We start from the raw sequence: 27,680 nt of genomic DNA, 5'->3' as shown, positions 1-27,680 counted from the left end.
AGTGAATATGGGAACTACGTGTTGGATCTTGGTTTTGGTTCCCAAGAAGTTGATCCAGAGATAAACAAGTAGTTTATTGTTATTTGAGTACAAGCAGTTTATTTGGGAGGTGCTCTCAGGAAACACTGGCAGAGGGTTGGGGATATAAGACAGAAAAGAGGAGGAAGACAGGAAGTGTGTTATCAAGCCAGTTACCACTGTATGCAACATGCTTCCAAGTTACTCCAATTCAGAGGTGTGGAATCCGGGTATTTATTCACATACTTCTTCTCCATCATTGGCTTTGGGTGACATTTCTTCACAGAACTTCATGCTCCTTCATTTCTATAGTCAGAAAAACAAACAAACAACAACAACAAAGAAAAAAACCTTGTATTGTGTTGCAGGTGTTCCCAGCAAGCTTTCTAAGTGTGGAAGTAAACGTCAGTGGGATATGGGCAGGGAGCTGACTCCATCTGCTACAACATGTGGGGGCAGTATGGGAAATGAATGGTCAGGCAATGAGAGAGTGGTGGTCACATGTTTCGGTTTATTTAAACTTGCCACGGGTGTTCCAGAGATTACAAGGCAATGATCTGAATGTCCATGATGGGCATGGAGAAGAAAATTACTCTGTAGCTAAACATTAAAGAAGACCTCACAAAAATCCTGACTGGAATAAAAAAGATGGTATGTTAGTAAATTACAGATGCTCTGTATTACTTACATAGAAATACTTTTAAAACACCACTGTACAAAAATTTGCAATGAAATTTTCTCTCATTACCCATTCTTCAGATGATGATAGTAAAATGTTATGGTGCCATGACATTTAAACTAACAAGGAGCTCATTTTTAATTGCTTGCTTTAGAAAGTTCAGTTTGGCAAAGAGCCTTCCCTTATTTATTATTCCCTTTAATACATAGCCAGTGCTATGTGTAAAATGGGCCAGTTGGTTTTACGATCATCCCTTGCTCCTTGAAAAGCTTTGGCATTCAAATATGCTCTTACAAATATGTGGGGTGGGAGGAATGGGACGATTTAATTCATTCTCTGCATTGTTTATTTCTTAGAACCCAACTTGCCAACATCTATAAAGTATAGAAGAGGCTTAGCAATCAATCACTAGAGAAAGAAGTGACTGAAGGGAAAGGAGACAGCTGGCCAAGGAACTCTAAGCTTCAATCATGAATCATGATGTATTTCAGGACGAGAGAGCAGGACTGCTGACTTTGGGTTTCCTTTGAGAAGTGCTATTCTCGAGAAAAGAGCATTGAATATTCTCCTAAAGCCAAGCATAGGTGGAACTCCTTTGGGAATCAGTCAGACTGGTGGAAAGTGAAACTCATTGGGTAGATATTAAATAAGATTAGACTAAATGCAAATTAGACTCTTAGAATAAGAACAGACCTTCTAGACCAGACGCTATTATTTGACTCAGCAAGAAACCAAGACCTTGAAACGTTCAGAAATGTGTCCACCAGGATCACAGCTTATGGATTTGAGTATTCTAACACCCTGTTTAGTGCTCTTTCTAGCCCCGCACATTGCTATATTGCTTCTCCCCTCCTCTCTCTCTCCATTTACACAACAAAATGACTTGAAATGACAACTCGCTAGGATTCATTTTTTTGAGATTATTCCTACATGTAATAAATAGCTTCACACACACACATTAAAAAGTTGCCCTTGGCTTTACAATGATAAAAGTAAAACATTGAAATCCTCCAGTCGCACCAGGTCTGCAACGATTTGTGTTATGGTTATTTGTTTAAAACTGAAAGCAAAATAATTTGCTGTGATGTAAGGACAGAAATTGACTGAGTGTGCCACAAATGGAGAAAAGGGATGTTTTCATAGGAAGTCTTTGTCCAGACCTTGTCTCTATTTGATCTCCATTTTTAAGCAATATACCATAGACCAGTTAGTTAAGAAAAAAAAAAGGCAACATTTCTCTGGTGCTCTGCCCTGCTTCTTCCAGCTTCTCTCTGCCTGACCTGCTTCAATGTAGTTGTCATTTAAAATCTCTGAACCCCAGTCTCTCTGTGTTTAAATAGTAGGGTACTTCTCAGCAGGGGTAGATCTTATTTTGGAGGGGTCTTTCTAAGAAAAACATACAAAAATGTGACTTTAGAAATTTAGGAAAAACAAAGGCCCATGTGAATTCACTGCAAGGTTCCCTGCCAGGGCTTTGAAAGACACCTGTGCCTAAATTACGCATCTTTGCCTTTGGGACAAATATGCCCATGTATCCCAATACCCTCCACAATGTTTCCTTCTGTCCCAAGAAACCTGGCCCGTATCCTGTCTGGCTGTGTGGTTGCACCCTTGACTGGTCTTCTACCCGCCTCAAGTTCCATCCACTCCTCGGGTCCATCTCCCACTGGCTGCCCAAGGAAGTGTTCAAAATCTGAATCTAATCGCGCCATCCCCACTGTCTGCTGTTCGAAAGCAGGTCAGGCTTTCCTGCCTACGTCCCTGCCATGTCCTGCTCTTTCTCCTTTTTCTACTGCCTGGCATACCTCTGTTTTTCAGCTGTGCTCCCAAATCATCTGATAGTCAAGTCTCTCCAGGATCCCCAATAAAAATGGCCACTCCTTCCCTCCCCGCACTGACCTGTGCATACCTGTGCCTTAACTCCTGGGGCACTTTAGTGATCTGAGGCGCATCTTTATCTCTCCCCCTACAAGGCTTGAGGACCGTCTCATAGTCTTTGTATTCCCGATGCCGGAATATAGTTGTGGTGGAATAAGCACTTGGTCAAGGAAGCCATGCCGTGTTCACTCTGTAATCACAGCAGCAGTATCAGGTCACAAGAGAAATGTGTACTTAACAAGTTTACAGAATGAAGTAAAGAAACTAGTAAGGTTTTAAAAAACACCACAGAATGACTCCATTCGAGTCCCTCTAATGCAGGATCATGATCACAGATTTTCACTGGAGTGTTCCTGGTCGTCACCAGTGCGACGATGGCGGGTGCTCTGAGCACAGTTGGGTCGGTCCTTCATACACTCAAAATGATATTGATTCTAAATCACAGCATTCTTGGCAATTCCAAAACTTGTCACATTAGCCCATGGAAAAGGCTAACACCATTTTCAAAAGTGTACCCACTTGTGCAGGAAGAGAGATGAAATGCAAAGTTGCCTGGAAGACGCTGAAGAAGAGAGAGGCCATGAGAGGCCTTGAGACCTTTCACCTGAATGGTGAGGCCAGAGGGCTCTCTCCTTTCCCAGCCTCCAACCCAGCCACGAGCACATTGCTCCTGAAGAGCCTGGGGCTGCCTGGGCCAGACACTTGTATTTCTCTTTCTTCAGGGGGAGGAAAGGGAAGGGTGAGTCTGGCTTTCATTTTATTACTTGAAGAATTGTACCAGGCTTGTCGTTTCTCCCTTTGGAATGATTTCTTTCAATCCTTATTATAATCATGAAACGTGATTCTGAGTCCATTAAGTGCCTCTCTAAATGTGGTGATGCTGTGCTAGGCACTGAACTAAGGCCATAAAGCAGCTAGTGAATCTTACACTTAGGAGTTCATAGTGCAAGTGTACTTGAGAGAGAAAGGTCATCGAGGCCCAGGGAGCCCTCCTGCGCTATGCTTCGCAGTTGGCAGCGGCTCCCCATAGGTCAGACATGGGGACTGGAAGTGTGTGCCTGGCTCGCATACACCTGTATGTGTTCCTTGTTTGCACTGTGTCCTTCTGACACGCTCTGCAGCATTGTGAACCTCATATATAATAAGCATTGCCGTTTCAAGAAACATTCCCTTTCTCTTTGTGCATGGAAGGGATCCAATGCAGTGAGTTTTCCTTACAAGTAAGCACCGCCCCCACACCTGAAGAAAACCATGTGACAAATGTTGCAGTGTGTGTTGTGGAAATTCTGTAAGACAGTATGATTCTTTCTAAAACAAAAGTAAAATAATAAAAGCTCTCTCATCCCTTAGTTATCAAATGCTTGCTAAATAACACAGCTGATTTGGTGGCTGATTTGACTTGCTTCTCATTCTGAGGATGGCTCTCTGGATGGTTCCCCTCCAGTAGCACAGGAATGAAATCACTTTCCCAATAAGCAGGATTTATTAGCCACAAGTAGCGACTTCTTCACAATGTATAGAAATGTTCAATTTATTGCTGGTATAACGATAACATAATCATGGTCAAATTATGGACAGTTGCTTTGCGTCACAGCAAAAATAAGTTGGAGTAAGCCCTCTATATGACAGACTCTTTTATCTAATAATATGAAAATGCTGATGACTCTAAAAGCTTACAGAAAGTAATCATAAAATGTGTGTGTGCATACCACATGCAAACACTAGAAGGATTTATTACTTTGCCTCTTTCACTGCCTTTACCCCTGCACATCTACCTCCCAGTGTCCTTAAAGTGACCAGGCTGAAAGAATACATTCTCTCCCACCCCTCACCCATCGCCCCACTCCCACACCTCAGGGCAGCAAGGCCATGGTGTCTTGCAAGTACCCCCAGAAGTGCATTTATGCGTTCCCACAGAGGGGGATGTGCTTTGAGCCTGGGGACCTCTAATTTTGCTCATGCTGTGCTCCATGTCTAGAATTTCCCTATGCCCTCTCCCCCACAGTTGCCTGTCCAGGTCTCTAAGTAGGACCTTCCCTAGGACCATGTGCAGATCCTCCAAGCCAGAAGCTTTTCACTCTAGTAACACATGGCTTGGGTCTTAGAATGTTGATCTTAGTCATTCTTTGCATTGCTGTTATTTGGCTATTTGTCAGATCATCTCAACACTATAACCTTTTAAAGGGAATGAGCTCTCTTTGGTCTCATCCTCTCGAAGAGCAGAGGGCAGTACCTGCATTTAGGAAACATTGGACTGGATGCATAGGGGAGTTAGGTTTTGAAATTGTGTGGAGTTTGGATTCGCATTTCTGAGTCACAAACCAAATGATTTCTATGTGTGGCTGAAGCAAGAAGGGCAGGTTTTTAAAAACTCCTCACTACATGACTGTGAAAACTATCTGTCTGAGGCTGCCGGCTTCTAAGTCTTCACCAATTCTTTCTACCATTTCCTAGAGACACGGGTGCAGACCAGAGATAAAGACAGCCAGGAGAAAGATAGCCTTGTTGTTATTTATATGCCTTTATAAATTCCCCTTGGTCTAATTTAATTTTTTCAGAAATTCCCATGTAGAATTGAATCTGCCTACACAATTTCTTTAAAATTAAACTTGTGTATCAGTATTCATAGCTCCACCTACTCTTCCTCCCACTTTTGAGCTGCGGGCAGGTTATACAGATGTCTGGGATGTGCTTGCATTCTGCTTGACAGAAACCTGGCTGGCTTCCCGTGCATTTGCTGGTGGGATCGTTTGCCAAACAGGACAACAAATCGGAAGTCCTTAGCTATGCAGCCTGCAACAGTCAGATTTGTTCATGCTACATTGCACTTGATTTCTCCTCCTGCAAAAATGCTACATTTTGGAAAGTGGTGCTAATACTGGCCTTTTCAATTGGACTGATGCGACTTATTTTGAAATAGTCAAGAACTTCATGACTTTTCAGAGCCAGTTTTGTGAATAAAGTACTGGTGTGAAAGTAACCTGAAAGAAGATGCTAAACTCAAGGAAGACAAACAACCCAATAAAAAAAATGGGCAAAGGACTTGAACAGACACTTCTCCAAGGAGGACGTATAGTGGGTCCAGAGACATATGAAAGGCTGCTCAACATCACTAGCTATCAGAGAGATGCAAATTAAAACCACAATGAGATGCCACTTCACACCAGTCAGAATGGCCATCATAAACAAATCAACAAACAAGTGCTGACAGTGTTGTAGAGGAAAAGGAACCCTAGTGCACTGTTGGTAAGATTGCAGACTGGTACCGCCACTGTGGAAAACAGTATGGAATTTCCTCAGAAAACTAAAAATGGAACTGCCTTTTGACCTGGCAATTCCATTGTTGGGATTATACCCTAAGAATCCTGACACACCAATGCAAAAGAACCTATGCACCCCAATGTTCATAGCAGCACAATTTACAATAGCCAAGTACTGGAAGCAACCTATGTGTCCATCAGTAAATGAGTGGATCAGAAAACTATAGTGTATTTACACAATAGAATACTACACAGCAGAAAGAAAGAAGGAGCTCCTACCCTTTGAGATAGCATGGATGGAACTGGAGAGCATTATGCTAAGTGAAATAAGCCAGGCGGTGAGGGTCAAATACCATGTGATCTCACCTATAAGTGGAATCTAATCAACAAAACAAACAAGCAAGCAAAGTATAACCAGAGACATTGAAATAAAGAACAGACTGAGAGTAACCAGAGGCGAGATAGGAGGGGATAATGGGAAGAGCGAGGGGAAGAGTTGTCAAGAACATGTATAAAGGACCCATGGACAAAACCAAAGGGGAGTAGGATTGAGAGTGGGAGGTGGGGATGGCTGGGACAGGTGCAAGTGGTGCGGGAAAATGGAGACAACTGTACGAAAAAGAAGATGCTAAAGACACCTCCATAAAAACTATTCCCTCCCCATATCTGCCTCCCTTGCAAAGCAAACTAGTGTGAGTTGTTCAGACAAATGTCTTATGATTATTGCACGCCCTGGCACTTCTTGGTTTCTACCATGAATAGGAAGAGAACTTCTAGATTGAAAGAAATAGCATATGCCCCTCCTTTCTCCTATTACAATATGAAAAACTCACATTGGAAAGATTTCTATTCTGGTCGTGTTGGAAGAATTCCACAATGCATCCCCAGATGTAGGCAGTTTTCTTTACATATTTAAGTGCTAGACATTTTCACTCTAATTAAAGGATTACGAGTTTTCCAGTTCATAATTTTACCATGGAATAACTCTCTTGACCCATGTTCATGTCTAACCCTCACTGGACATCACACAACTGGTGAACTCATTGAACCACAAAGTTCCTGAACCACAGAGGGAGGAAATCTCAGGGTACAAACAATACAAAAGCCAACCATCGTAGTAGGTAGCTTGATTATGGGCCTCAACTTGTCTTGACTCACATACTTTTTACATCTATTTTCAATCTTTTGTGTTTCATTCACAAGGCCTTGTTTAAGTCAAACTGACTTGGCAGTTACTTGAACCCCATAAAATTGTTTGCATACCTGGAATTCACTCTCCTACATCTGTTTTGCCTCTTCTTTTTCTCCCCAAATCTCAGTAAACTTTTCTATTCTTGATTGTCTATGGGAAGAGATTAAGTGTTTGCATAGTAATTTGAAATTTCAGAACTGAAACTGAAATAAACTGTAATGTTGCATTTCACCTGACTGGCAGGTCCCACTATCCCTATTCTTTAAGCCTCTTTGTTGAACTTCCCCTAAATAAACTGACCTCTCTTATATGCTAGTGCCTTTGCAATACCACACACCATATATGCTTCTATCTGGAACAGCCTAAGATCCGTTCCCCAACGCAGAATTTTCCAGCTACTGTCTAAACCCGTTTTTAGTTCTTTTTCTCTGAGATATAAATGATAAGTTTCTTCTGCTTGTCAGTTATTTACTCATTATAAAGATTAACGTATTTAGAGCTCCCTTTCTAGGTTTGCTCTCAAGAGACAATTTACCTGCATAATAAAACACTATACTTGAAACCAACAAATTTGGGTCTAAACTCCAGTTTTTACCACAGTTAGAGCCTCTATTTTCTCATCTCGTTCAGTTCCTGAATCTCAAAAGATGTTTTTCCTTCCTAGCCACAATCAGTTGCATATTCACAATAACTATGCAACTGGAGATGTTACATTCTGTGTGAGAGGGCTTTAAATTTTATTTCTTTGACCATTAAAGCTAAAAACCCTAAAGATATGAAGACGATTTTTTTTAATTTAACAAGCCAGGGAAGTGGTGTCCTAAGATCCCACAATCATATAGTAGCAAAGCCGAGAACAAAACCCATGCCCCAAGATTTCCAGTCCATTAAGTTTTTCCTGTACAACATTCTGAATTTGCAGACTCAAATAAATGCAAATTAATGTGATGCTTGCTGCCAGGAATTGTGCTAAGCACTGAAGATACAGAAAGAAAGCCTGGTTTTTGCTCTTAAAAATTATGAACAAGTAGGGGAGAGAAATATGTCACCAACTAATTAGTACAAGGTATAATGAGTAGATCCTAAAAAAGGGAAAATATGTAATTTCTCTAATTCAAAGAGGAGATGGCATTTAAACTGGACCTTAATGGTTATGGAAAATTTGGAAGCATGGAGAGATAGGGGGTAGGAAGTACATCCCATAGAGAGGAAATTATAAATTGAAAAGCAGGGGTTTCAAAAGTGCATGGTATGTACTAGGGATATAGAAGACTCTATTGTTAAATGGAATGTAGGATTTCTAAGTAGATGTATTTAGAATTTAGGTGAAAAACATAAAGAGTTTGGGGCCATATTTTCAAGAGCTTTGGCCTCTTTTTGCAAATGGACAGCCATTGAAGGTTTGAAGCCATTTGAACAGGCTGGATGTATGAGATAATTTAATCTTTTAAGAAAGTCACACATAAACATTAAGTGAAGGTTGGGTGGAGAAGGCAAAAAGGGCATGGATGGTGGTAATGAAGAGAAGAGGGCAATTTTAGAAACATGCCATGTCAGGATTGAATCAATCAACAATTCTAACCTTAGGAATTTATGTCATTATTCTCTTCTCAGCTGTCCCCTCTGGTGTTCCTAAAAAGAGTAACTTTCTGCATGATTTTGTCATCTCATAGACACTAAACAGGTTACATCCTTCATTTACAGAATATTTGCTTAAACTAGGTTCTAATTTTTTTGGTATTATTGTGGAGAAAGAATGGGTAATGTTGCTTACATGACTAAGTAGGTTGCTTCATAAGGAAAAAGCAAACCTTTCAATACTGGATCTATAATACTGGCATATCCATTGATTGTAGTTTGAGAACTATGTTTATAATAAACAGGAAGCCCATGGAAATTTTTATAGCACATTCATGGAATTCTAAGAATAGATTTGACCAAGAAAAAATAATTAAGATCTGGGTTCGAACAAGTTCTGGAACTAGTTCTGTATGTAGCAAAGCCAGGTAGTCACTTAAGCTAATGTCAGCTAAACCACAATATTCCACTGGTGTATCCAGCGGAAATGCTGGCCATGTGAAGCCTCCTGAAATAGAAATTTCATTAATAGAACATGAGGTTTTTTGTTTTGCAGCATTATCATCATTCTAAGTTGATATTTCAAGAAGTGCTTTGAAAAATACTGTTTATAATTTCTCTAATTCTGATCTACTGTAATTTTTCTCAACAATCCAAATTTTCCTATAGTTCAGATTTCCTCTTCAGGTAAAAATCTAAACCTAAGATCTTACCTTTAAATTAGAAATTAACTTAAAGAGACTAGATGTCTGACTTTTTCATGAGCTCAAAACAGCAAATATAGGTCTAAAATTTATTAAGTGACTCCCTTTAATTTTCATCCCAATTGAAAACAAAGTTCATTTGCATTTCAATGTGGCTACTGTTTACATTGAATATATCATTTCATCAGAAGTTTGTAAAGTGCTACAAATTAAATTATATATGCATACATTTATGAAAAATGAAAAATTTTCATTTTATGAAAAATGCCATTAACCTCCAGTTATGTTTATATATTAAAATATACACATGTATACATATATAAATATTGTACATAAATAATTCTAACCTTAGGAACTTCTATTATTTTCACTTCTACGCTAGCCCTTCTGGCGTTCCAAAGAAGAATATCTTCCAATATGATCACTACTTTTGATTTTGTCATTCCATAGACACTAACCGGGTTGTACCTTTCACTTTTTAAATATTAGCTAGAAGTAGTTTCTAGGTATTTTTGTATACATTAATTTGTATATATGTATATATGAAGTCTGTCCAGAAGATATCTAGCCATGTAATATGAAAAAATAGAGATATATATTGAAGAAGATACAAGAAATGTACATAGAACAGGGATGCCTCAGTCCCCTTCAAAGATGGCACCTTGGGACTTCACAGTTCTCCCAATCACCATCAGCTGCCCCATCATATTTTCCTGAATCTCATCAATGGTCTGAAATCTCTTCCCTTTCAAAGTTGATTTTAGTTTGGGGAAAAGCCAGAAGTCACAGGGCACCAAATTGAGCTTTACTGGGGCTGAGTCACCTAGGTGATTTGATGTTTCACCAAAAAACTCTGCACTGGGTGTGAGTCATGAGCAGTCGTGTTGTTGTGATGATGCTCCCAATCAACAGTTGCCCCTGGCTGCAGCCTTTTGAATCATCCAAATAGTTTCCACGGGGGAATGTTAAAGCTAATACAAAATTTGATACAGATCTGATGCTCTACTCGCACAGTCATTTTGAATGCAACGGCCACACAGTACACAAGCCCACTCAACAGTGTCTAACACCCCCACTGACTAGTGAGGTCATCATTGTTCACACATACACATTCCAGTTCACTCTGCTTGGCTGCCAGGTTAGGTTACACTGATGCCACGCAAAGCGTTCTCATTATATTAACGATGGCTGGACTTTTTCTGGACAGACCTCATATATATGGAGGTTGATAGCATTTTTCATAAAAGTTAAAACCTAGAAACAACCCAATGTTTATCAAGGATAGAGTGGATAAATTAATTATAATATAACCCTTCATTGATATTCCACATAGTAATAAAAGTAGCAAACTACAGTTATATAGATGAATCCCACAAATATACTGAGGGGGAAAAAAGCTAGAATACATATTGTATGATTCGATTTACATAAAGTTCAAAAACCATGCACAATTACATTATACTACTAGAAACAACTTCCCCTGACTTGGGGAGGAAGCTGTGGTTAGTGATTGGGAGAGTGCATTAGTGGGGTTTCTGAGATGCTGGCCAGGTGTGGTATCTTGATCTAGGTGATATCTGCAGGGATACTCCTGGGATTTCACAAAGATGAAGTGCACAATTGTATGTTGTGGAGCCGGATATTGTGTTGGCTAGAATCTGCTCCGGAATTTTTACTCCTATTTGGGCAATATTTATATCATAAATGATATGATGTTCTGGAAACAGGTAAAACTGGCAAGTATTTATGAAGTGCTATGTGCCTATTACTGTGGAATTTAAAAATGACGTATAAGTGTGGTTTCAATCTTCAACTCACTAAGGTGAGAAGCCAAGAGTAATACGGATATATTTGTTATTCACCTAACATTTTTTTAATGCCACCTCTGTTGTGCAGTGTGCTAGAGATACAGGCATGGACAAAACAGCCCTTGCCATCAGAGGGCTCCCAGTCTTGGTGGGGTGGTGGGTGTGTGTGTAGTGCCTGTATGGCAAATGTGCCAGGTACCATGATGCCAGTGTGTTAGAAACCCATGAGCTGGCAAGCAGGATTAGCCTTATCTGTGAGCATATGATTTAAGGAGAGCTTCACTGGAGAAGTGATATTTGGGTAGTTCTTGATTTATACTCATTTGACAACACAGTTAAGAAGGAACAATGTGAGATGTGAAAGTGCAGGGTTTTGTGGGAAACATGTCTGAAGGTCACCTACCAAGATACTAATGGGGCTGCCTAGGAGGGGTAGATTTTCCCTACTTCTTTATATCAGAATATCATTTACACAGTTTCTACAATAAGAATGTACTATATTCACAATAAAAATACATGTATAAATGATTTTAAAAGGAATATAGTTTGGAATGTTAAGATCAAAGCCAATAATTTATTGTGACTAGGTTAAGAAGGATCCAGAATCCTAAAGATTTGGATTTTATTCTACAGGTAAGTGGGAAATAAGGAAGAAGTTTTTATAGAAGAGTAACATTGTTAATTGAAATGACTGGAGAACAATTCAAAACAGTATTTGATTCAGCTCCCAAATGTGTTATATCAGCATGTACAATAGGTCAGAGAAGAAAATAGCATTATGGACCGGAATGTTAATGACAGGCTTTAGGGAAAGACATAGTATCGGAGCTCAGCTTGGAAAGAGTTGTAATATCCAGATAGAGAAAAGGGCAGGGTAGAGGACATTTTAGGCTGAAGCATAGTGTGAGCAAAAGTAAAGTGATGAGGACAAATGTTTCTGTTTGGAAATAAGGAGATCTGGGAATGCAATGGTGAAATAATGGCAGATTAAGACAGCTTCTTGTTCCAGAAGAGAGGTTGTGGACTTGATTGTGTAAGCCAAGGGAGATTTTTGAGGAGGATAATGATGAGATAAAAATAGCACTTGAGCAAACAAACCTGGTTTGGCGGCAGTGTTGAAGGAGAGGCAGTGGGAGAAGCACTGCTCTCCACAGGGGTGATGGCCGTAGAAGCAATAGGAACAGAGCAGCAGAGAGAGCACATATTAAAATTTTAAAAATCAATTAAATGGGTGAAGATTGGCTATTGGCTGTATGAGAGGCAAGAGTTAATGGTGCGTCCACTCTAGAACAGATTTCTAAAGTCCTGAAAATAACTATAGATTTAACAATAAATTGCCATAGAATCCCATCCATGTGAAAATGGTAACACCCATTCTCATCATTCTCTCATGAGGGCATAAATGTTGGGAATTTTTCCAGCCATTTTGCTGGATTGGATCAACCACTCATATTCTCCTGTTGAGGCCCCCTGGTGGTCCACCATCAGCATTTGTAAAAGGAGTGATTAGCCTATGGCCATAGGAAAGAGCGAACCTCTCTGGTAACAGTGGCGCACCTCCAACTCTAATCTTGTATGTACCATGTGACAGCAACCAAAGTAAACAGTGTGAATTAATATTGGAAATAAATGGTTTGGGCTCTATTTGCAGTACATGTTGGAGAGCAAAAGACATAGGGAATAAAGGTGTCATTTCTATCAGATCTTCTTAAAGGTTGGAAAAATTGTCATAAGCAATTACAAATTAAATCATCTTCATCCAGACTGATTGCTGTAGATGACCTAGAAATCATCTCAAAGCATTATATGCCATAAAGTCACATCACACAGATCACCAATTACCGTGAGTAGGTAGGAAAAGGGTGTGACAAGTGCTTGGATGCCATGTTACATATTCATCATGAAGTACTGAAGCAGAAGGCTCCCTTTGATCGTTGGATACCAAATTATCAACAGCATCGGTAGGGGGATGCATTATGAAGGCATGTGCGTGATACGTCCATCTGATGATCATGGAAACCTACCACCAAGATCCAGAACAGTAGTATTTGCAAAGTACTGAAATATGCTTTTAGTTCCCCAATCTCACCTCCCCACTGTGTAGAGTATATTTTTCCTCTTTTTAGATAGGAGATCTGAAAAGATTGCTGAGCAGTTAAACAGTTTGGCTGGCATCATGATTACAAAAGCAGAGTGGGAAAACTCTGAGTTAGTCAACAGAGTCATGTTCGAATTTTGGGGACCAAGGATGCATCACTTAACCAGTCTGTCTCACTTTCTTTTCCTATAAAATAAAAGAGCCAACCCATCTCATAGGGTTTTTGAGAGGATCAAAGAGATAACAGGTGTGAAAGAACGGTTCAAATGCAAGATACAGTCAGTGTGAGTAGAATGTAAAGCTCCCATAAATTTTTGAATTCGCAGAGCCCACTAAAGAATATGGGTCCCCTAAAACAGTGTGTTTCTTGCTCAACCTACTGTTGCAACAAAGGTTTAAAGAGCAAACTACTGTTTTTAACCAGTCAGTATGAATATTTAACACGGCATCCAATGCCTGTCATAGAGCTTTGTGTACTATACATGGTGATTAGCAATCAGCATATGGATTAGGACTACATAAGCTGATTTCCAGGTGAACAAGACATTCATTCATTAATTTTCCAAACATCACTGCTATTCCACATATCTGGATAGTGAAGACACAAAGGAATACAACATACAATTGCTCTGCACAGAGTCTCAAAGCTCACGGGTAGAGGGAGGGAGATCAGCATGTACTCACAAAGCCAAGTGAGAACTGAGACATGAAGGAAATGCTGTGGGTGCACAGAGGAAACAGTGAGGAACTCTGCCTGCAAAACTTCTCATCCAGGAGATGACATCTGAGTTGCAGGTCATACCAATGTCTGGCAGACCAGCTAGACGGGATACTGGGATTGTGGGCTTTTTATAACAATGGAACCTCAGGGTTTCTGACTCAGGCTCTACATCTCAGGACACTCCCCTCATACTTGAACCCTCCAAGCCCCACTTTGAAGCATTTATCTTGAAGTATTCTACGGCCTCACCAGATACCTGGGACTAGAGGGGTGGCAACTGTCTGAGTGGGGAGTCCGGGACCTGGACCTGAACCTCTCTGAGACTCGGACCTCCGTTTCTTTTGGGGGCGGGGGGTAAAAGTATCTTCTGGGAGAACCAACACTCCAACTCTATCCCACACTATGCCCGGCATGTGAGGTTGATCAGATGCCCCAAGGAGGGTTGGTCATGAGCCCTGTGGTCTATCCCACCTTCCAGGGGTGTGGCCTGCCTAGCAGATTGTTCCCACTGGCCAGCATGCTATTTCTCTTGTAAATCAGGTGAGGTCAAGGATGACATGCTGATTTGGAGTGACTCAAACGGTTTCGGTAGGCAGGGACCTTGCACACCCTAGGGACGGCTGTGGTTTGCAGGGAGCAGCATGTGTCTCCACAGGACTGCCCCATGCTGGCAAATTTTTCCACTTACAGAGCTGACTCATAAGCTAGTGTTCATTAATTACAACAGCTCACTCCATGATGGCAAAAATACCTGCCCAACAGACTGCTTTCTTAAGACAAGCAATACAGAAAATTAGTCTCTTCCATTTCTCTGAGTTCATTAAAAATATTCCCTTTCGTTCTTCCATTTAGTCTCTGACAGAATCCTGTTCCTATATTTTTGCTTTCTCTTAAAAACAAAACAAAACTATGATTGAAGAACTCAAACTACCTCATCAGCACTTTGTTGCCACATGGAGCTGACCAGCTTTGCAGGAATAAGCTGAGACTAGGACGACGGGGCACATTTTCTAAAGTGTGTAGGACACAATGGTGAGCACCAAGAAGGAAATGGACTTAGTTTAATTAGATTGAACTATCGTGTTGGGGCAGGGAGAGCGCAGTCACGTGAACAACATTTTATAAATACACTTTCTTAAAAGCAGGATCTCAAATAATGAAAATATCAATTGCTCCATGTGATAAACCTCGCATGTTTTACAGCAGAACACACGACCTTATTCAGTTGTGGCATGACACGGCTATGTGTGAGTGTGTTACTATTATGAAAAGTCTTTCGATCCTAATTAGTATCTGCTATTTTTTTACATCCCATAATCTACTGACACCTTATGCGTTGTTATTTACCATGTCCAAAAGGTAAACATGACTTAAAGTAAGCTGAGGAAAAGGACAAGTTCTAGGTTAATGAAAGACAAGGCTTTTCTTCCCTGTTTTTCCCCCCTTCAATTGCCCCCACCCAAACCCCCCAGTGATAGATGTTGAGGGACAAATCAGAGTGGCCCCCCTCTAGCACTGTAAGAAACTTGAAAATGAAGCACCCCAGAATTTTCAAGAAATTGAAGATCAAGAATGATGTTAATTAAGTTGCCAAAAAGCTTCTTGCCTCATTTCAGTGTACTGTGTAACTAGGTAGCCTGAAGCTATATATAGCATCTCGATGCTATTCTTGGCTTTTAATACAGTTTTAATAATTTAATTTAAACAATGTTTTGAACAGTGAGGAAGAAAACTCATTGAATATCAGGTCAGAACAATCAGGTACCACAGAGTTCCGTGTGTCTCTTTCCAAGCCTCAATTTTCCCTGGCACACCTCTTACGCGTGTCTTGTAAATATTCTACATCATGATGCAAGTGACAGGCCGTAGGGAACTTTGTAGTAGATGTCAAACTCACTTAAAGTCATTCGTGTTTTCATTCATCCAGTATTTGCCGAGCTCTGACTTACCAAGTGCTGGGCTTATGCTGGAGGCTGGGAGAACAGAGAAGAGCAAAAGGATGGATACTATTAAATTGTGGTTCTCGCCTTAAAGATGCTTACTCACCGGTGAAGGTGACAAATGTGTAGACACAATAAAAGGACTTTTGGCAGCAAAGTGGACTGAACTGATGTTTCCGTAGGGTGCCTGACCTGGATGTACACCCTGGACAGTGAGAGCTAGAGTTTCAATGCCCAGTTTAAGGCCAAGAGAGATGTGGCCTTGGCCTTGCTTAAGGCAAGGAGCTAAGACCCTGGTTAAGGGAAGGCCCTTCGAGGGCCTGCACATGCTTAAACCTGGAAATAGGAAAATAAAAAGAAAACAAAACAACAACAACCACCTCTGCCTGTAAGGTAGGGTAGTAGTAGGAAGCCTTAAGCTCTGGGGATCTGAGTAGAGACAAGAAGGCCCCTGGGAGAAATGGAAACAGCAAGTTTGTGCCCCTCTTTATGCGGGATTCAAATTCATACTGTCCACAAGATTCAAAAATCCCAGGTCTTAAAACAAACATTCCCCACCCTAGCCCACCCCTAGGCCATTAGAATCCCTGGAATACTGATAGGAACAAGTAAAAAATGACTCTAGGGAGTAAAAAATTATACTGTTGAACATAAATTCACAATAAAAAATTTCAAATCACATGAACAAAGAGCCCACAATAAGAAGAGTCAGCACTGTGGGCCGAGGCTGGGGTTGCCGCAGTGAGAGATACTTCCAGTCTGAGGAGCAGGCAAGCTGCATAGTTCCCTCTCTGGCCCCTCCCCCACAGGCAGCACAGCAAAGAGGGTGGTCCTGCCTGGGTGAATGCCTAAGGGCCCGTCCCTTACAATTTATCAGGTGCACCAAGACAAATATGGCCCAAATGAAAGAACAGCACAAAACCTCAGAACTAAGCGATGAGGAGATTGCCAACTTATCTGATGGAGAATTTAAAGCCCTAGTAATCAAAATGCTAACAGAACTGATTGAGCTTGGTCGAAAAATGAAAGAACAAATGAAAGATACCCAAAATTAAATAAAGAAAAATATTCAGGGAACCAACAGTGACAAGAAGGAAACCAGGAGTCAAAGCAATGATTTGGAACAAAAGGAAGAAATAAACATCCAACTGGATCAGAACAAAGAAACAAGAATCCAAAAAAATGAAGAGAGGCTGAGGATTCTCTGGGACAACTTGAAACATTCCAGTATCTGAATGATAGGGGTACCAGAAGGAGAATAACAACAGCAAGAAATTGAAAACTTATTTGAACAAATAATGAAGGAAAACTTCCCCCATCTGGCAAAGGAAATAGACTCCCAGAAAGTCCACGAAGCCCAGAGAGTCCCAAAGAAGTTGGACCCAAAGAGGAACACACCAAGGCACATCATCAAGTTACCCAAGATTAAAAACAAAGAGAAAGTCCTAAAAGCAGCAAGAGGAAAGGAGAGAGTTACCTAAAGAGGAGTTCCCATAAGGCTATCTGCTGATTTCTCAAAAGAAACCTTATAGGCAAGAAGGGGCTGGAAAGAAGTATTTGAAGTCATGAAAGGCAAGGACCCACATCCAAGATGACTCTATCCAGCAAAGCTATCATTTAGAATGGAAGGGCAGATAAAGTGCTTCCCAGATAAGGTCCAGTTAAAGGAGTTCATCATCACCAAGCCCTTATTATATGAAATGTTAAAGGGACTTATATACGAAAAAGATGATCAAAAATATGAACAGTAAAATGGCAATAAACTCACAACTATCAACAAATGAACCCAAAAGAAAAGAAAAACAACAAAAACAAAAACTAAACAAACAACCAGAATAGGAACAGAATCAGAGAAATGGACATCACATGGAGGGTTTTCAGTGGGGAGGGGGAGGGGAGGAATAGGGGGGAAAAGGTACAGGGAAGAAGAAGCATGGTTAGTAAGCATAAGATAGACAGGGAGAGATAAAAAATGGTATGGGAAACGGAGGACTCAAAGAACTTATATGTACAACCCGTGGACATGAACCAAGGGAGGGGGGATGCTGGGAGGTGGGGGAGGGGCAGGCTGGAGGGGGGATAAAGTGGGGGAATTAGGAAAACTGTAATAGTATAATCAAAAAACAAAAAACAAAAAAAGAGTCAGCAGATACAACAAAAGAAGAACTGGAAATAAGCAAAAAATCTAAAGGTTGTTATACAACAGAGACCCTTACAATAAGAAAATTAAAGAAGAAATAGGAGCCATTGTGAAAGAAGAGACTACTGTGAAAAACAAACAAAACACAGACTAAAAAAGGAAACAACTACAACATCTAGAAATAAAAAATATATAGTCTTTTAAATTAAACACTAAGTGTTTGGATTAAATAGCAGAATGGACACAGCCAAAAAGAGAATTAATATACTGGAGGATCTAAGGAAATCACTCAGAGTGGACCCCATAGAAATAATAAGAAGAAAAATATGATGTGACTAAGAGACATGGAAGGTAATAACAATAAGATACCTAACAGTTGTTAAGCCCCTACTGGATACCAGATCCTATTCACATTGCTTCTCTGTATTAATTCATTCAACCCTCATCATGACCCTCTGGGGTAGGTACTGAGATTAGCCCCAATTTTATAGGTGAGAAAACTCATGCAGAGAGAAGTTAAATGATGGGAAGTAGACACGAGGAGGGAAGTGGGCTTCTCCTTCCCAAGGCATTGCTCCAAGGCCCCATTCTGCTGTCCTCACTTAGGATCCAGCCGCACTGTCTCTCTCCTGGGCTCACTGTGAAGCAGCAGCCAGTGCAGTAATGCTTTATTTGGCTTCGCTTCCCATTCATCCTTGCCTTACTTCCCCCTTTTATCAACTTTATAGCCATGACTTTTTACCCTTGAGATAAATCATTACCAGTTAATTGATGTCTATTATAATAGATCATTAATGATATTATAAATTAGTGATTTGAGAGAGTATTGTAATCACACTATTTAAAAACATGGAAGTAAATGCCATCAGGAATAGTTTCCCCCAAAATCTGAAAACTGTTATCACTGGGGAAGTGAGACAACTACTTTTAGCACTCTTTAAAATTTTAAACTACTTACATGCATTTACTGCATAATAATTTAAATATATAAGATTGATGATGAACTAAAGATGTTTCAAACAGACCCCAAGTTTTTCATTCATGAACCCTCTCTAAATGAACAAATCATATATGTTCAGAAAGAAAACAGTTGAACCAAGAAAAAAAGAGAAGGATTCAAGAAACGGATATGAAGCTAACAAATATGTTTGCAAAATAAGACAAAAAACAATGGAATGTTTTTGAAAATAAGGGAAACAACAAACCAGGGGCAACTAAAATCAAGGCTGTAGCAGCATGGAAGATGGAGAGGGAAGATCATACTTAAGATTCTAAGGTTGTTCGGGTTATGTTGGCCAGATATATAAGGCCAGAATATGTTCAAGTTTTAATGGTTACTGTAAGGAAAACAGAAATTAAACTATAACTCCAAGCCAGTGGAAGGGAAAAAAGGAATACAGGAAGCCTTACCAATCAGAGACCAAGAGGAGCAAAGATAAACAGGACACCAAAATAATATGACAGAAAAGAGTCAGAGTAATTATAAATAGACTGAACCTCCCTGGCAAACATCAGAGGGGAAGAAATGCAACACTGATATACTAGGCAAATATCAACCAAAAGAAAACTAGTATACATATAGCATTATCAAGTAAAATAGATTTTAAAGCCAACATTATTAAACATAACAAAAATTGTTACTAAATGATAAAGGGAATATTTTATAAGATAATATAAAAAGCTAACAAAATAGCCTGCAAGTATAGAAAAAGTAAATGATCAGAATTATAAGGAAAAATTAACTAATTCAAAATTATAAAAGGAGATTTTTAAATACACTTTTCTTACTAATTGATAGATCAGTCAACTTAGCAAGTATAGTGGAGATTTGAACAACTTAACTAACATTTTTTATTTAATATAGACATTCAACAACTAAATGTTCTTTGAAATAATACATGGATCATTAAAAAATTAGTTACAAGCTAGATCATAAAAAATCATCAATTTCAAACTACTAATATCATACAAAGCATTTTCTCTAAAATGCAGTAAAGCTATAAGTCAATATTAAAGTATCACTCAGAGCATATGTTTGGAATGGAATAAACGTCTAAGAAATTCATAGGTCAAAAATAAATCATAATGAAATTATGAAATATTTAGAACTAAACAGTAATTTAAAACTTATTAAAAAATGAGATTTATGAGTGGTGCTTACAGAGAAATTTAGCATTAAATGCTTATATTAAGAAGTAATTAATATTAAAGTTAATATGCCACACAATTCAAGAAGTAAGAAAAGAAGGGAAACAGAAATTAAAGATGAACTTACTGGAAAGGAAAACCAAGATACAACAGAAGACCAAAAACCAACCAAACAAAACTAGTGTTATGAAAATATTAATAAAAAAAGAAAATCTCTGGTAAGATCCATCAAGAACAAAACAAGAGAAGTCTCACAGAAAGAATATTAGAGGGGCATAGTTAATGGGTAATTTAAAACCATCTACAGGGAATATTATGATCAGCTTTATGTAAGAACATTCAAAAACTTAGGTAAAATGGAATTTTCCAGATAAACTATAAGTTACCAATATTGACTAAAGAAACATAGAAAACTAAAATCTCTACAATTAAAAAAAAATTGAACCCACATTTTTAAAAAATCTGCTAACCAAAAATCAAAGCCAGAGGGTTTTGGTGGTGAGTTTTAACAAGAATTCAACGAAGAGTTAGCCTTAAGTTATGTAAGCTGTTCTAGAGAATAAACATGTAAACTTTATCTTATACAAACTGGTCAAGGAAGTAGAAAAAGAAGAAATTAACCCCTGATATAAAAATTTCATTTAAAATCCTCGATATAAAAAGACCATATGCCAGGGAAATGTTATAAACCAATCTAACTTATGAATATGCAAAAATCCCAAATATAATATATGAAACCAAAGCCAGCAAGCTATTAATATACCAAGGTCAATAAGAATTAAGAAGGTAAGGTTGGTTTAACCTATGAAGTCTGTTCAGGATTTCACCACCTTAATAGATCAAAGGAACCAATTATCCTAATAGATGTGTAAAAAGCATTCGATACAACTCACTACACTGGAATTTGACAAAAGTAGCTTTATGAGTCAATGAGGAAAGGATGTACTATTCAAAAAACCCAAAACTGAGGGAAAAATATGACTTTCCATAGTGAAAAAAATAAAATGGGATTCTAGCTCACATCATATATAAAAATAAATCCTAGGTGAGTTAATGACCTAAATACGCAAAGCAAATTTTGACACTTTTAAGATAGAATATAGGTGAAAGTTGTATTACCTGATCATAGGATAAAATTTCTTAAAAGTCCAAAACCAGAACAACACATAAACAACTGGTAAAAATGGACAAAACTATGAGCGGCAACTTTCAGAAGAGAAAGTCTGAATTCCTAACAGGTAATCCGGCTATGGCAGTTACGTCACTCCTAGCTCACTGAGAAATGCGAATATTGGTAATACCGAGCGATGACGAGGTGGAGCGGGAACTCCACACCGTTCGTGAGATGGTCATTGTTATGATCACTTTGAAAACTCAATGTCTAGTTAAGCTAAAGATGTGCATATCCTATGACACAACTATTACAATGAGAATTTAGTTATATTCTTTAGAGAAACAATTGTACAAAAATATAAAAGAGAATTTATCAGGATGCTCACAAAGGATTGTTTGTAATTGCCAAAGACACCAACTAAATAACCCTCCACGAGGGAATGTATAAAGAAGTTGTTACGTAATCCTGTACAGGACTACTAATAGAGCAGGAGCTATGAGTGGACTAGATCTACAGGAATCAACATGCAATAATCTTAAAACATAATGTTGAATTAAATGTAGAATATTACAAAATTCTTAACATGCATACCACTTATGTATCTTTGAAACCCACAGAGCAATGTTATATAATGCTTGCAAATCCATACATATATGGCAAAAGTATAAAACTGTAGATAGGATACACAAACATCAACTTCAGGATAGTAGTTGCTTCTGGGAAGAGGATTCGTGGTCTTTGACTATATCTGTAACTTTTGCTTCTTTATATTATTTAAAGGAATAAAACAATTAAGATATAATGTTAATACTTCAACACCTGAATAAATGCACATATGAATAGACATTGATTCACTGTCATTGATTGTATCTTTGAAATATATCAAAATCAAAATTTAATATTTATTGGATGTTACAATAAATGTTCAGCTTGTGCCAGGTTTCACGGTGGCACTGAGGACTGAGCAGGTAACTCTGTATGCCCAAGTGTCCAAGGGAGCCATCTCCCAAAATGGCACTCTTAATGCTGTGATAATGAAGAATGAGGAAGAGGCTGATGGGAGAGAAAAGGGGAAGTTCTTTCAGATGAGGAAACAGTATGTGGGAAGCCATGGTAAGGCATGGTATTGTGGGAACTGGGAGTCTCCTGGAGTAGCTAACCAGGGGTTGGTAGGACATATGCAAGGTAGAGGAAGGTAAGTCCTCTCATGGCTGTAGGTCAACATTTGGTATCTTAGAAAGGCAAAACGCACACTGAAAGCTCTTGCTTCTAGCCAGAGTCAATTTCCTCTTCCAATACAGTCAGTTCTTTGTGAGCCTTTCCTCCTTGAGACGCTCTTCCAATCATTGCAATTAAACATCTGTTGGAGTCAAAAAATTGCATGTTTGGAAAGGCCTTAGCAATCACCTACTAGTCCAACCCCCTCTTTTTATTCACCAAAGAATATATTGATCACCTTGAAGGCAAACGAATCTGAAAGTTTTTATCTTTGCAATCCAAGTTAACTCAATTAGCTTTCTGGGAAAATTGATTCTTAGAAAAGATTTATGAAGGAATCAAGGGAAAGATGATGTCCAGAGAAGTTGTTCATTGGTGGAAGTATATATATATCTATCTCCTTAATAAATTACAAATTATTTTGGTGGATTCTTAACCATAAAAATTAATAAAAGTTGTCTCTTTAATTCATTTTCTAAAGAATGAAACCCCATCTCATTCCACCCCCAAGTCTGGGGATTTTTATCATACATGATAGAAGGAATAGAAAGAAGAATTCATAAGGGTTGGTTACTGTATGCAGAAGATAAAGAAGGAGTGATTATAGATGGCACAGAGGATTCAAGTTTAGGTGAGAAGGAGGAATGACACCCAGGGAAGGAGGAAGAATTTGCACATGGAGACAAGGAGAATGGTTTGGGGCCAGACTGTTGAATTTCAGAATGAGACAATACTTTGCAAATCAATTTGACTCCTGCCCCTCCCCCAGCAGCACACCTGTAGTAGTAGGCCAGCATACTCAAGGCTTTCTCAAGGATTCTCTGTAGTGTTCTGAAATACGTTTTCTACCATAAAAGGACAATCTGTTCTTTTTCTTGATTCAACTTTACCTCTCAACAAAAATTTCTGGCAGCCTGGGAAGTGAAATCAAATAAAGGATGTGCCCTCAGTTTGGGGAAGTGCTCTTATTTCTGGTCTTCTCTCCTCTTTCTTACTTTAGTTTGAAACTTTTATGTCCTGACCGTCCAGGTCATACTTGAGCCAAAGGTCCATCAGAATGTCCATGAAGAATTCCCTTCATGTGTGAGACTGCCACAACTTGAGCCTGTGGTCCAGGTGACACTGACAGGTGATTAGTGTGGATGGTAGCAGCAATCTGGATTTGAAGATGAAGATTTTTGGACTCATTCATCCATTTCCTCAACAATTGATGATCTAAATAGCCCTGGGAGGTCTCTTTTTAAAAATGTTTTCATTAATTGATTTTTAGAGAGAGAGAGGAAGAAGGAAAGAGAAACATCGCTCTGTTGTTCCACCCATTCATGCCTTCATTGGTTGATTCTTGTATGTGCCCCCAACCAGGGGTCAAACTCGCAACCCTGATGTATCAGGTTGACGCTCCAGCCAACCAACCTACCCAGCTAAGGCTGAGAAGTCTCTTTATGTTACCAAAATCATGCTTTATTTTCAATTAACACCCGAAACTATGAATTTTCAGGCAATATAGTCTTTCCTTCCTGGCTCACAGATCTTTGCCCTGTTTTATACAGTTCTGAGCTAAGGTCATTTTGGAGAACACAAGCAGCACATTGTTCATCTCTTCTAGCAAATACTACCGTAAAGGAAAAACGCTTGCTATATTAACTCAGCCATCCAATTGCTTTCTTGACCTGGCAAAATGCCAGCAAACCCTACAAAGCATTATATGCATTTCTGCTTGCTTTCATTGTTAGTTGTGAATATTATTCATAGAAAAATAGTTCAGCTCTCTTTTTATTTCAATACTATTGTACATGTGGAAATATCTCTATCTCTTATTATTTACAAGTTAACAAAACCTGAGGAAAAATTTAAGCAGAAAGCATTCCCTATGATTATTGTTTGTTTCTTGTATTACTCTTATGCTTGAAACACAGTGACACAATGAAAAGGCCTGTCTCTGTTCGGAAGTATGTTAAGTTTGAAGTGATGTCTGCTATTGGTTGAATGTGTACAGCTGTCAAAAATGAAGGTTAGTTTTGTGAATGCCTGCCTTGGGAGGTTATTGTAAATGAATTTAATGATGGGTAATAGTTCCCAAAGTGTGTATAAAATGTTCTGAACAACTCAAAGTTGATTTAATATGCACCATTTAAGAAAAATTAGCAGATCCTAACATACAAGCATACTAGTATGTCCTGTATGGGCTCATGAACGTATTAGTAAGAAAGCTTTATGAGTGATGCTTGTAATTCATGTGCATCAACGCCTCTGAGCATGCCTGAGAACTTTTAACCTTGCAGCATCAGAGCTGGGCAGGCTGTCAGGCAATGCCTGCACCTTCTCTTACAAGCAAAACAGGACTTTTTTTTTTTTTTTAGGTAAAGTTGAGATTAGGATTAGGAAGAGTAAAGGGTGTCTTTCCTTTAAAGTGTTAACATTGTTTTTGGGAGGAAGGTCATGGAAGACCTTCCATGGAAGGTCTAAACTGGAAGGTCATGGCTGCTTTCTTGAAATTGGGGGATGTTGACCTGGGGACTGCAGGTCTCCCTGATATGACATATCGTCAGTTTTGGGAAAGGAAGAGAAAGGGGGTCTGGAATAGGGACTTCTCAGAGTTAAAGATTTTTGCAAGATTTCCTTCAACTAGCTTCTATTCATTAGGTTTGGTAAAATATAAAGATATGTTGATTTAATATTCTTACTCTGAATATTTCTTTCATTTTATAAATCATAACTGACACATTTCCTGAGAATCGATTATTTTGTCAAAGTTTGAGAATTCTGTTTTTTCACGTGATGAATTTCAAGAAAAAAGGCATGTTTTAAAATGTTTTAAAAAGTAAACTACTTATAAGATTTGGGAATGAAAGAATATTTATTTCAACCCTTTTTAAAAATTAATAAAATGGAAAGGTAGATTTACTTCCAGTGTAAATGGGGAGGCTTAAACACGTTTGCCCTTCCACTTCAGAAAATCCTCCAGAAATTTCTTCCTGCATTGACTTAGAAAGATACTTTTATCTTCACTAGAGCCTCTTTCCCGTGGGCGAGTATCTGGACAGCAGCCTGATGTCGTGGGAGTGAACACGTCTCTGAACGTGGCTGGCACCCGAGTCAGGCCTGGGCTCTGCCCGGTCTGCACCGTGCAGCCTCGTGCCACTTCCTTCATCTCTCCCACTTCTTCCTGCTCAGGCACTGGCCACAACCCCTCAGTTCTTGGAATCATAAGGATTCAGTGGTCATTTTTTTAGTTAAAAATATAAAATATTCATAAACTGTAACATTACATAACATTTTATCTTAATATATTTGTTAGTATGTGATTATACTTTATAAATACATATGTAATTTAAAATATTTAATTTATTGTTCTTTAAAAACAAACAGCAGAGTGTCTCTGGCACATGGAAGCTCACCAACTCACCAAGGCATAGCTCTCCCTGCTTCCCCACTACAGTGGATCGTCTGCCCCAGCGAATGCATCACTGTTACCCTAACTGGGCTTTTAGCGTACCGTATTTTTTGGACCATAAGATGCACCTAGGTTTTAGAGGAAAACAGGAAAAAAATTTTTGAAGCAAAAAATGTGGTAAAATACTTAATAACATAAATAACATAATATCCCCCCCCCAGCGAGTCAGATAAGCTACATTCAGACCATAAGACGCACCCACATTTTTCTCCCAAATTTTGGGAAAAGGTGCATCTTATAGTCTGAAAAATATGGTATGTCCTTATCTATATATACAGGTGTTTCTGTTCTTCTACTCTTAAATTACAATGGCACACTCTATGACCTCTCTTAGCTTTTTCATTCACCCTTCAATCCCTGTAAATAAGCTTCCTTTCACGTGTAAGATGGCCACAAACTGTTCTAATAATTTGTGTGGATATAATAGGTGTCTCAGAGGAAAAGCTTATTGACATTTAATGTATAAAAATAAATCCTTCTTCAGCACAGTTTCTCTACTGTAAAAATCTGTTTTAGAAGTTCAGCAGATCACAGGATTCTGAGTATTGGAAAGAGGAATACAGGCTGGCTTGTTAGAAGAAGAGATATTCCTTTGATCATTCATTTTACAAGCCTTAGAGCATAATGTGATGTGTTTCTCAGTGAATAAGACCATCTTTTTTCCATGGGAGAAATAATTTGCATGTCGCACACTTATACACCTGTGATAACCACTAAAAGTCTCCCCATAGCTGAGTACTCACAGCTACGCCCCTTCAACACACACACACACACACACACACACACACATTATGCTTCATGTATAACTACAGTTCTCACACTTGGAAAAATGGCCAATTTGTGCTTCTTGCCAATGTCACATTATCCTATTACCTTGTTTCTGCACCTGCTGTGTTTTCAAACACAATTGTGATTCTGCCCTAATGGCTAATTATCATTAGCTGCTAAACAGCTTTTGTTAAAGGGCTCTCCCTGCCATAGACACAGTCCTAGCCCTGAAAGGATAACATCAGTGAGCATCAACTACAGTCTGTTCTCAAGAGTGAAAGGGCAGGACTCTACCCATGTAGATAGTAGACAAGAACCTGTGCATCCTGCTCTCTACCAGCAGCAGCTCTGCTGTGCGTGGCAGGCAAGGGTTCTGTGTCCTGCGCCTGAAGTCTGGTAACCTTTCTTGTGTTTCACTATGTCATGTGCTGCCGTCCTAAATAATGCCGTGGGTCCTCTGAAGCAGACCTACCTCGCAGCTCTCCTCACGTCAATGGGACAGTTGCAGAAGGAAAGGGCACCTTGCTGTTAAACATGTTGTGGCTCAGATTTCTAGTTGATGAAATGCTAATTGTGTAACCTGGGAAATTTATTTAATCTTATTGAGCCTCTGTTTCCTGAAGCATAAAATGGAAATAATAGTTCCATCCTGTGGGTGTTGGTGTGATGACTAAACATAACATTTAAATATATCCACATACACAAGCATAGGTATCATTGTGGTATTCGTCTTGATAGGCTAGATTAATATTTAGTAAAATCAACTCCAAAATTTCAGTAGCTTAAAATAACACAAGTTCCTTTTCATACTCTATGACCCTTGTGAATCAGCAGGTGGGTTCAACTCATCCATAACCCAAAAGGAAGCGGAGCCACTACCTTGAATTTTAGCTCCTCACTCATGGGTCAGAACTGGTCACGTGGTTCCATCCACCCTCAAACTGCAATCAAGGATTGTACAA

The 27,680-nt window shown here is 39.0% G+C and overlaps 1 protein-coding gene and 1 long non-coding RNA gene across 6 annotated transcripts in view; one reads left to right on the top strand and one right to left on the bottom strand.

Annotated features, from left to right (window-relative positions):
* Positions 1-27,680, top strand: part of PHACTR1 (phosphatase and actin regulator 1) — a 521,513-nt gene that overhangs the window by 249,020 nt on the left and 244,813 nt on the right. The window lies entirely within an intron of this gene.
* LOC123480262 (uncharacterized) lies at positions 116-27,680 on the bottom strand. Its single transcript, XR_006656173.2, has 3 exons — positions 27,598-27,680; positions 2,607-2,765; positions 116-324 (listed from the first exon to the last, which is right to left on the bottom strand). It is a non-coding gene; the product is annotated as an uncharacterized lncRNA (long non-coding RNA).

This window comes from Desmodus rotundus, chromosome 3, assembly GCF_022682495.2.
Source record: "Desmodus rotundus isolate HL8 chromosome 3, HLdesRot8A.1, whole genome shotgun sequence".
In the NCBI taxonomy this organism is placed as follows: domain Eukaryota; kingdom Metazoa; phylum Chordata; class Mammalia; order Chiroptera; family Phyllostomidae; genus Desmodus; species Desmodus rotundus.
The sequence above is the reverse complement of the archived record's forward strand: the minus strand, read 5'-3'. Positions and strand labels throughout refer to the sequence as shown.